Below are 12,622 nucleotides of genomic sequence, written 5' to 3'. Positions count from 1 at the left end.
TATTAGCTTAAAATACAAGTCCTTTATTATTAGTACCGTTGAGTAAGAGGGTGCAGCATGTCACACTTGAATTTGCATTGTTCTTTATTTCAATCGGGACACAATTGTTAGTTTGTAACCGAAAATTGGGGGCCATCATGATCATGCACAGGTCAAAATTCAAATTGTGTTATTAATGCAACCAACCATAATATAATCAGGTTGAGTGGTCATGTGGAAATATGATTATGAGAGGCAACTGAAGGTGAAAAAAAGGAAAGATTGCGTGCTGGGCATGGCGGGGTGGTGGGGTTGTGGCATAGTCATAGCTTTTTTCTCCCCTCCAAGGCACCCCAATGCCATGTGCTTCCCACACAGGTCGCGTCTAGAGAAGACACCAAACAAATTCCATACGCTTGGGCCAATAATCTTGCTCCACGTAACCTGTAACTTATTCATGTGGAGGGGTGTAGGGTTTTTATTTTTGGGGAATTTTGACTAAAAAAACACTTTCTTTTTATCATTTGTCCCCACATACGCAACCTTGTTATAAAGGCCGATAATACATTCTAAACAGTCAAACAATATAGGATTTTTAATACAAGTTCTACAGATAATTAAATAATTAAGAATCGTAATAATACATGATAAAACAGGAATCAAGTTTGAGTTTTCTTTATCAAATAAATTTAAAACTTATCCTCCACTAGTGCATTTTTTTTCTTTGGACTTTGATGATATGTTGGATGGAAGAAAAGAAAATAAAGAAAAAGTAAAACATGAATATCAATATATTTCTTTTTATTTGATTGAAGAAAAAGAAGAAAGAAAAGAAAGAGAAAAGTTGATTTATAGAAATAAAATTTAAATTTTCTCTCTTCTTATATGTTTTCTTCTCAATTCAAATTTAATTTTTTTTCTTTCATTTTTTTTCCTTCAACGAAAGATAATCTTTTTTCTCTTGACTATAGAAAAATTCAACTATAACAAATCAAGTCAATATCATTTTTTGAACATATTGGGTTCACATGTCATCCCACTTAGTTAATTAATTCAATCATATTTTCAACTACTAAAATAAAAAGTAAAAAAGACCTTGCACATTTCCTTCAATACTTGACTTTTTTCCATTGTAACGCATGTGATATGTTACGTGAGATATATATATATATATATAAAATGGGGAAATCAAAATAAGATCTAAATAAAGAATTTCATAGTTAAATTTCAGACTATTTATTAATAGAAATTCTTAAAATAACTCTACGTGCGATCATTTTTTACCATGTTCTTCCATGTAATTTTCAAGATCGATACTGACATCAACCCAAAATAAAATTTGAAAAAAAAAAATAGTTAAAAAGAGGCTTATAGAAAAAATGTACTAGAGGAAAAAGAGATTTTGATAGCTATGCAATATATAATGAGAGTATAAAACAAATTTTTTTAAAGTTTCATGTGATATGAAATCTTCACTGTACAGATATAATTGTATGATTAACATTTAATTTTCAAGAATGTTAATCATAATATTAAATAAAGTTTTAAAAAATATCAAATTATTATGAAAAGAATAAATATTGATCATTGATTTTAACATGAATAATTAAAATTAAAACACAATTTTTTAAGTGAATGCATAGTTTCAAATCTTGACTATCAAAACATAATTGTATGATTAACGTTTAATTTTCTCACTTACATATCACATTAACTCTTTGATTATGGGGGATGGAAATGATTTAGGAAGAATGCAAAAAAGTCAGGATGTTTAGAAAAAAGAAATAAGGTAAAAAAATGTTGGGATTGATTGTATTATTTTTCACCTATTTACATTAATCTCTTCAACTAAAAATCTTTAATTTTTATTTTTCACTTATTTTCTTTCATCTAAACATAATTAGCCATGACATGGTAACATGTTCAAACTAAAAACACTTAGTGTGCATTAACAAATTCCAAAATTTTTTTTACTAAAACTTTAATAAGTTAATACGCCAAATACTAGGGGTATCTATACAAATTCAGATTGGTCCCTTAAGCTCACGGACTTACTTTGCAGGCAACAAACATCTTTTTTAAAATTTACATAGTTATCAAATTTTTGAGTTTGACTTGTTAAGTCTACAGATTTAGTAGATTTTATTTGCGGACTCGTTGACTACTTGTTTAATCCACTGACTTGTTGACCACTTGTTTAATCCGCCTAAGTTCATCATGCAAATGTTATCAATTTGTTATGTTAAGATTTTGATATTTAATTTAGGTTGTTATTGTTAATTTGTTATATTTAAAATGTTGATATATTTTAATATGATAGATTTTAGCTTAAAAAGTGAAGTCATTTTTTTTCTTCTAATTTTATACATTTTCTCTTTTTAAGAATATTTTTTTATAAAAAGATATTTTAATTACTATTTGGATTCGCAAATCATGCCAATCCGTTTATCTGAGAGCTTTTGCTAATCGGATATAATCCTTAAAATAAGTCCATTTATTTCGTAGACCGAATTTATCTGATCTATCTAAAATGTGAGTTTTGCGGAGTGATCCGTACACCAATTCCTACCAAATTAATAGATTCTACAAATAAGATTGAACACTAGAGTTTTGAATTTATAAAAATTGCTAAGAAGACCACCTTGTCCTTGTTTATCTATTGTGGCTGTATATATAAAATATTACATTCCATTTTAATTTCACATATTGGCTCAATTATAAAGGAAAATAATATGATAAATGTTACTTTTGGTTCATTATGGTTTAGAGTTATTTCATTTTAGTACATTAAGTTTTAAAAGTTTTATTTTGATTCTTTACATTTTTTAAAGTTTCAAATTAATCTTTTATGTTTTTAAAAGTTTTATTTTGATACATTAAGTTTTAAAAGTTTCATTTTGATCCTTTATATTTTCAAAAATTTCATTTTAATCATTTCTTCTAATTTTTGTTAGCAAATGTTAATGTGTCATTAACTTTAAATTTTGAAATAATTAATTTAAAATAATGAAGGCTAAAAATGGTTACCATCTTTTTAAAATGCATTCAATCACCTGTTTTTCTCTTTTCCTACAAATTGCATAACCACCATAATATAAACAATACAATTATCGTGTATTCAGATCTATAATCTCCTCAACACTACAACTATAGTCAACAAACAACTCGAATAGACAACATCCATCCACCAAATAACACCATCACACTACCCACTCCATAGTCAGAGTACGACCCAACACCAACATAGATTAGAAATGTTGAGTTCTGATGGTGATGAGAAGCTTTAGATCTAAGGTTGCGTGAGTAATTTTGGATCTTATTTTGATTTTTAGCCTCATTATTTTAAATTAATTATTTAAAAATTAACATAACACTAAATTAAAATTTGTTAACAAAAATAAGAAAAAAAGATTGAAATGAATCTTTCAAAAACATAAATGATGAAAATAAATTTTTGAAAATATAAAGAATAAAAAAAAATTCTAAAACTTAATATACCAAAGTAAAAAAAATACTAAAACACAATAGACGTGATGTTTTACCAAAAATAATATAAAGTAAAAATATATTAACTTCACATATTGTTAATGGCTGTGCATATTTTCTGGCAAATTTGGGTCATGATTATGATGTTTTTTACACTTTGATTGAGCTATCCCTCCTTTGTTAGTTATGCTTGTTGCGATTGATGCCAGAGAATGTAAATTTTCTCAGTTGGTGGGCTCTTAATTAAGTTTTCTCTTCTCATAAAAAAATTTAATATAAACTTCACATATTGACTGAATTGTATGCTTTGAATATAGTTATACAAGTCACAGCTAGCTAGCCCCCAACCACCCAAAGATACAATTTTTTTAGAGGTGTTTGTTTTATTTTCCTATCAAAATTAAAGTTTTATATCAATGATCTATATAATCCTTTTGATGTAAACTTTTAACACGTAGATTCCAACTCTAATTAAAAGAAGTACAAATTGCACCTAAAAAACAGTATTTAAAATTTGTCCATAACGAATTTAGACAAGTAATTGTATGAATCTCTGATCTCTCCCATCCAATGTTGAGATCGAAAGCGGCCCGGGATGGCACCATTTCACATGCTCTTTTATCAGAGAAGGAGAGGGAGAGATAACTGACTTTGGCAACAGTTTAAATGTTGCATGTGGAGGCTGGTGAGATGAAAGATAGGTGCACACACACATACACCATTAGCCACTGGCATGTGGGATGGAAAATCCTATGCAATGTGGTCCATTGTGTACAATGTGCCCCCACAAAATATTGAGTTTTTGTGAATTCATTCATTCCCATCCTTATCTATGATATTCCTTCCATGTGATGATCTACTATAAAATAAAGCAAGGCCATCAAGGCGTCTTAATTCGTCCAAATTTGAGAGGCTGGCTGGTTAAGACCCAAGAATGATGACGGAATGGGTTGGTATCAATGTCTCACTCAACTAAGTTTTGAGATTTTAGTTGATGAGTGAACTTTCCGAACCAACGGTTCAGCGATTTAGAAAGATAAGATTAGTTAAAAACTCAAAAGTTATTGATAAGGGAAAATACAATGGAACGCCACATTATTGGCTTGTTCTTTACTTGGGATACGATAGACTACCTGAGAGACTGTTATTCAAGAACAAAGTTATTTCTTGGAAATTAATGGAAAGGGACTGGGGGAGACCCAGGACAGACCATAGGGGGGCTCAAACCATGTTTTGTCTAACAAAAAAGTTATTTCCCTTCTAATTTTCTATACTCATGTCCTACACTACACTTTTTATTTTAATGGGAAAATAAATGAGAGAAAAAAGTACTACTACATTCTCCACACTCTCTGTCTCTCTTTTTGTTAATATAAGTTATATGTATAATAAAAAATTACAAAATAAAATGTGCAATTAATAATGTTGTGGCAACGATATCGTCATCAGCCATATGGACAAAACATTATGATCAGGTTGAAATTATACGCCCTTCCATATATAAAGAAAACGTAGAAACGTGAATAGATTATTGTGTTAAAAGTGATTAGACATATATAATTAATATGTTGAAATTGAACTTAAATTATTTGGATAGTATTTAAATTTAACCATCGGCAGAAATAAATATTAAATATAATTTACTTAACTTCTAGCTAAACTTTGGATTTGTTAGAGTTTATTTCTTTTTATAAACAGGAGAATAACATAAAAATTTAAAAGCAATACTTTTAAAAGAATATACTTTCTTCATCCATTATTATACTTATCCTGTGAGAAAAAAAATTATCTTAAAATAATTATCATTTTAATTTTTTAATATAACATCAATTATTTATTTCACTTATAATATTAATGATCAATAATAATATTTATAAATGAATTAATGATGATGTAAAATTAATCTTACAAAACTACTACTCTGTTTTATTTATTTATTATTATTTTATTTGTGTAAAATATCTAAGACGATAACTATTAACTATTTTAGGGGGGAAGGAATAACATTTAATATCATTAATATATATGTTTGCCGTAATTTCATACATCTCAAAAGCTTTCTTCTTCTAATCCGATGGCATGGCAACACCGCCACACTGTCTTTTACTGTTTTCCAATTCTTTATTTATCTTTTGAGGGAACCATGAGATTAGGGAGCAATTTCCTTCTTTGTAGTATTCCTATTCTCAAGAATATGAAGTACCACCCAATATCATACATAAAAATAGAAGAAAAAATTGAAGTATCTATCTACAACTGCTATCACTAAACATCTCAAAGGCTAATAATTCAAGTGATGATAACAGTTTTTTTTTACAGGATATTTCTCAACCGAAAATTAAAAATTAATCTCTTAAAATATTAAGATCTATTTAAGAGTTAATCTCTCCTAACAATATTTTTTCATAAGTACCGATCAAAATTAAACTTATATTCATATATTTAAAAGATAAAGTTATCTATCAAATTATAACAATAATTTATTATATAAATAAATGAACTACTGTTACAACTAAATCAGTGGTAAAACATCGAAGTGGGACCACAGAATCTTGGTCTGTAAGGGAAAAATTGATGCTTCTGTTCCTTCCCAGGACCAATGTCTTCTCCCAAATATTCATAGAAAAATTAGGTAATACATCATATAATTATATTTGAAAAGGATACCAAACTAAAGATGATCTCCAATTCTCCGTCATTATGGGGATTAATATTGAACGACAGGAGTGTTGTTGAACCACTGATAAATATTGTTTTTGTTTAAGCAAGATGGTCAAACATAATTATAGGGTTGTCTACCTGCAGCAACTGTGCAACCTGGTCGTGGCAACAAAATTAGTAATCCTATCTGGTGAAACATAATTACGCGCATTTTTAAAACACATTACTGTTACACATTTTTATAATTTAATTACAATTAGTTTTACCTTAATTTTTACACGTGAGAAATGATGAGAAACGGGTCTTTTCATGCAAGACTTTATATATATATATATATATATATATATATATATATATATATATATATATATATATCTTTTGAAATAAACATCAAATAAGTAAGATGCTGTTACAATATATAAAGCATATCGTTAACTAGTATCTTTATAACAGTAGCTAAAGAATTTAAAGTAGAAAAATGTTTATTATCATTCTCAATGTGTCTATACCGTACTTCAGAATTTTTTAGTTTAAAATATCTTAAAAATTACTTAAATATGAGGGACAATAAAGTAAAGATCTTAATTCTTAAAGTGGAAATACATACACCTCAATAATAGAAAAGTTTTGTTAGAAATATTATTAATGCATTTTCACCATGATTTTCAACGGATTCTCATTGTGATTTTTAATAATAAAAAAACTTTCTATTTAGAAATAGGATCTAATACAAAGTTATATAAAAATTTAATATTATTATAACATCTATTCTCAAGTGATCTGTGATAATAACCTTATATCAGCCATGCATCCATGGTAATTCTCAGACTCTTAAACAAACAACAATGTCTTTCACATCCTCTCAGATTTTCTATAATATCGCGATCGCACGCCTACCCTAGGTCTTCTATATACAAGGATGCTACTAAGTACTAATGATTCAATGCATTAATCCCAACTCTTTTAATCTGTCTAAATAACTATAAGATTAATAATTTAAAATTCCCCGACTTCCACACATTGGTAGTGTTAATTTTAAACTATAAGATCTTTGCTTTCAATTTATTTCGACTAAACAAATCATCTGAAGCTTCTCTAATTTGATGACCATCCCATACTGGCAGCACTTAACATTTTTCAATTTTCTTACATGCAACTAATTAGCAATTACCAATTGGTGCTATAAGAAGGCAATAAAATGGAGTGCCTAACAATCATGGTCTGTAAAGTTTTCAATTGAATGAACTGTGACACAAACACTAGAAAAATTAAAACAGTTAAACTTATCATTTTCATGTTTAGAATCAGCAGGCAAGGAATCTGAAAATTGTTTGGTTAGCGAACTTTGACCCTGGCCAGAAGAAACTAGTAGGTTTGGGAAAAGGTACAGGAATTTAGTACTATCATATTAAAACGTAATTCAATTCCAGAAGTTAACTTAGGAGAAACAATTGTCCCAGTTTTATAAGAAGTTTTTTAACTATATTCTTAAGCCATGCATGTGGAGACATCTTAACAATGAGTCCCCCATGAAATAACATTAAGGGGATATATCGACTCCAGAGATGTCAGAATGCAGAACTCAAGCAACACTAGTCATTTTCACAGCAATTCCCATCTTTGAGAGTTAATTTTCTTCTTTCACAAAATACAACTTCATCTCTTCCCTTTTTCCTTACAATAGAATGATAGATATATAGCTAGGTGTCTTCTCACATAGTTTTTACATCACTTGTTCACAATTCATTTTTTTCTCTGTATCTTTTTATTTCATGTATCACTCGTATTTTATCTCAATTTTTCATATACCAACGAAAGAGACACAATAACCATTGTAGCAACCATCACTACCAATGCACAAATTAATAATAGTGCTAGGAATCAAATTTTCGGGAATGGTATTGTGATGTCCTTTTGGTAGTATTGTCACATGGTAAGCCTTGCTAGTCGTGAAAGTGTCATCACATTCACTCATCAGGAATCATGCTCCTCCTGAGATGTTTGTATTTTTCCAGGAGGTGGCGAGAATGGCCTAGATTTTGGTTTTGATTTTGTTACTGACAGAGAATATACCTAAACATGCTGTATCACTCAATCAAAATCACCATCAATTTGCTTGTTTGATTCCCTTATCTTATTTATGATTGCACTGTTTTATTACTAATGATCTAGAGGGTTAACACTCAAAAAGGTTTATCACTTTTAAGAACCACATGACATGTTCTGGTGTAAGTGCTATTTTATTGATTTATTTTTTGGTATAATACAGGTGCTTTTCTCTATTATTATTAATTCATGAATATTTTAGTTTCCTACTTTGTTAAGAATATCGTGGAATAGTGAAATAAAACGTGATCAGTCAACCCTCTTGAATATCCTTGTTTCTTCTTCATAGATTGAGTACATTTATCATACCATTCTCCAGGTGACTGATTGATCCATACAAGGATTTTTTTCAGTTAGCATATTTTGTAATAATACAATACCTATAATCAAAGTCAGGCAGAGAATATTCAAGAATGCATTCGTGAAATGTTGTTTTTATATTGACCAATATAAGTTGGCATTCTAGAATCTTTTTCCTTTAGGAAAGTCAACTACATTCGAATCTGAATTTTGCATGGACTTCATTTCCTCTAGTACAACTTTCTTTTCATTCGAGCATTTAAGGCATCCTGTATTTTTATTTTTATTTTTGAAATTTCTACAATAGACAGTGATTAGGTAAAGGCAAGAAATGAAGGTACTGTTATTCATATACACATTTGGAAGTAGGATGGACGCTGCAAGTTGACATGTTTCATATTGGCAATAGGGAGGTTTAAGGGCCCGTTTGTTTTGTTTGGTTTAATTAATTTTAGAAAATACTTTCTTCAAAAATGTTTTCTAAACTATATAGCCAGGCCCAGAACTCAAAACACAAAAAGTCATTTTCAGAATTAAACTTGTAACTTTCGAAAATGAAAACAAGTGAAAACATGGTGCACACTCCCAATGCTCAGAACGTGTATGTGGCCCCAAGTACGTCCAGACCTTCTTGCTTCTTTCCCATCGTTCCTACCATGTGCATCCTAGATCTACAGTTTAACCATTTGCAGCTGACCCATCAAATCAGTTATTTGTTAAGTTGTATTGTTGTAAACTTTCAAGTTGTCGATAGAAATCATATTACTTGTGCTGTTTTAAAATATTTAATCGGTTCAATAAAGAAATTTTGCTATTGAAGTTCTTTATGCTTGGCTTCTTAATGTGTTTGGAACAGCTTTCTCCCACCACATCCACTATAAAAATCACGTCAACATGGCCACACTATAATTAACTTCTTACTATATGAGATGCTGATAAATGTGTAAATCACGAAGCAATGGCAACTTGATGTTATATTTTATTTGTTAAGCTGTGGTTGAATAATCATCAGTTCCAAGGGATGCAGAAGTACTGATTTTATGATAGACCCAACATTGACATGATTTTAAAACTTGAAAGGTCATATCAAAGTATGATTAAAACTTAGATCGGGGATTATGCACTAATACTAAAAAGGGAAAACATTTAGCGTGGAAATCGTAAGAAAGTGCAAAAATAATCATGACCAATATAATTTTTCCTCTTCCAATAAAAACATTTTCACTTTTAAGTTTTTTATCCAATGTCCTACCATTTACCATTATTTAAAGCAGTGGGAGAGACAAAGTATGAGAGATAGAGCTGCAATAGCTGCCAAAAGTGGATCCCCTTGAGAGATTCTTATATGCAGAGCAAAACTCTTATTGTTTTGTTAATAAAAGTCTTACAATGCCAGTTTCATAGACACTGCATGCTCTTGACCAAAGCGAGAGCTGCTTTCTCAAAAATAGCTCCTATATATTATGCCCTTGATATATATCAGAGCTCTCATTAGCAGCAGTAATTACATGCATGTTGATGAACCAAAGCAGAAAAGCAAACTTGTGCGTTTTTACTATTACCAAAATATTGCTAGTGTAGGTACTCATGTCATTATATATATACAAATACTATATATATTGCGAAAAGAACACTTCTCAAATAGCGTGTCCTTCCTCTTTGGGTTGAAATTGTAATGTACTTCATTACAATAATAAATTATATATAAAATTCGTTAAAAATTTAATTTTAAAAGTAAAAAAGTCCAAATTAAAGCAACACTTCAACATGTTAAAATATCTAATCTAATCTATTTATGTATAAATTGAATCATAAAATTCAATACTCAAATGACTATTAACTATCCTAAATAAGGAATAATAAAATTCATTCAACCATAAATGACCCTTAATCTAATAAATTCTAACCACTCTAAAATCAACTAAATAAATGAGATAGTAATTCTTCAAGTCTCGTTAGACTCAATGATTTCGTCTTCATGCATTGAAAATAACACTGACTAATGAGATATATAATTTCAATGAATAAGACACTCAATTATAAAATAATTCACAAACAATACTCTTTTCAGCTGGTAAGATGATGACCGGAAAAATCAACCATGATAACTGCATTATTCAAAATAAACTTGTAATAATATAAATATCTTAAAATAATAATTTACTCATAATTAGATATTATACCATCATACAACAAGCCTTTCACATAACAATAATTAATCATTAATAATATCACAATCAATCAATGCTAAACCAACCAATTTCAAGACATTCAATATTATGTAGAGATATATTCCTTTGAAGAAGTTACCTCAATCTCAATCATATGGAGTTTCAGTTCAATCTTAAGTAGAGATATACTTTTTCCTTGAAGGAGTTATCTTAATCTTAATTATGTGGAGTATCAGCTCAATCTCATGTAGAGATATAATTCCCCTCCAAGAAGTTATTTCAATCTCTTGGAATGTGAAACACAAGTTTAATCTCATGGTATCAAACATTCACATACATCGAAAACATGATGTCATACACTTCAAGATTAACTAAATCATACTAATAATCCATCACAATTCGATCAATTATTAACACTCACTAAACAATCATTGTTCAACTCAATCAATCTTATAAATAACGATTATCACACTAGTAAAATATATGTAAATCAATATACATAAATTATTAGATATAATACAATCATAAAGTTTAGAATGTTACTAATCCCAATTTTTTTTTATCTAAAATCTCAAAGAAAATATTTCAAAAAATATACCATGGATGATTTTAAAAAAAATAAGTGTTTTATTCATGTCTTGATTGAAGACCTCCCTAAGCCTCTAAACATTTTCACAACATATCTTATAGTGACAACACATTTCCTTCTTATGCGTTCTTTGTTTTCATTATTTTGATCTCACTTTGTTTTTTTTTATTTCTCTCTCTCTCTCTCTTTAATATTCCTTGATTCCTCTAGTCTCTATTTATACTAATTTCAAAAAAAACTTAATTATCTATTATTTGAGTGCATCTTATGTTATCTTAAATATAAAATAAAATTAATATCTTATTTTATGTTATCCATATTTATCTTATAAATATAAAATAAAACTAATATGCTTAAAATAAAAGATAAAACAAATATCTTATCTATATATATATAGAATTACAGAAATCAATCTTCATAGTAGTTTATTCTACTTGACTATCTTCTTTTAGTTTTAAACTCCAACATTCTGGTAAAAGCTTACAAGCAATATGATGAAGTATGTGAAAGTAGCAATGTAAGGATAGTCTGCAATTCAAATATATTTTTTCTGTTATTTTGATTTTTGAGATCCTAGGATTTTGTTTCGTCTTTAACCTAGACCAGTTATAGAGTCGTAAGATCTATGTAATCGATCTTGGATAAAATTTTGTTAGTATTGTTGGATCTTACGATTTTAACCTGCAAAAACGTGCAGGTCAAAATCTTAATTATGGAACTGGCACGCAATCAAATGCTAAGCAATGCAAGTATTTCCATTTGAATACTTATTGCTTGTATAAATAAATATTCGATTTCTGTTTGAATGTGTTGTGAAGAAGAAAAAAAGGTACGACAATAGTTGTCTTTCAATTTTAAATTGTGGCCCGGGATCTGTTGTAGCCACAAATGTTAATGGGCAATTGCTAAATGCACCTTTCTTATTTGCTATATGCTTTTATGTATGCAAGTTTGTTTTTCCACCCTCAAAATTACCACTTTCGCAATGTTCCTCTTGGTTGTTGACACGTGCATGATCAAAGTAGTGATTGAGTTCTTACGCTTTACCTTAATCATTTCTTGCAACCTAAAACACTCCTTCTCCTTTAGTTGATTGTAGAGGGCAGATTCCCAGACGATGACGTTTAGGAACTCCTACTTCCTGTCTCCCTTAACATATCTATGCAACCCTTAACTTTTAGGAAGTGTTAAATTTTGGGTTTTTTATCGGTTGGAGTAATTTTTTTTCCATTTTTTTTTCATATGGACCCTTTTTAAATTATTTTTCAGGTGTTACGATTTATAATTTTTTTTAACTTGAAGCCCTAAATAATATTTTTTTATTTTAGAA

Source organism: Glycine soja, chromosome 12 (assembly GCF_004193775.1).
Source record: "Glycine soja cultivar W05 chromosome 12, ASM419377v2, whole genome shotgun sequence".
In the NCBI taxonomy this organism is placed as follows: Eukaryota; Viridiplantae; Streptophyta; class Magnoliopsida; order Fabales; family Fabaceae; genus Glycine; species Glycine soja.
The sequence above is the reverse complement of the archived record's forward strand: the minus strand, read 5'-3'. Positions refer to the sequence as shown.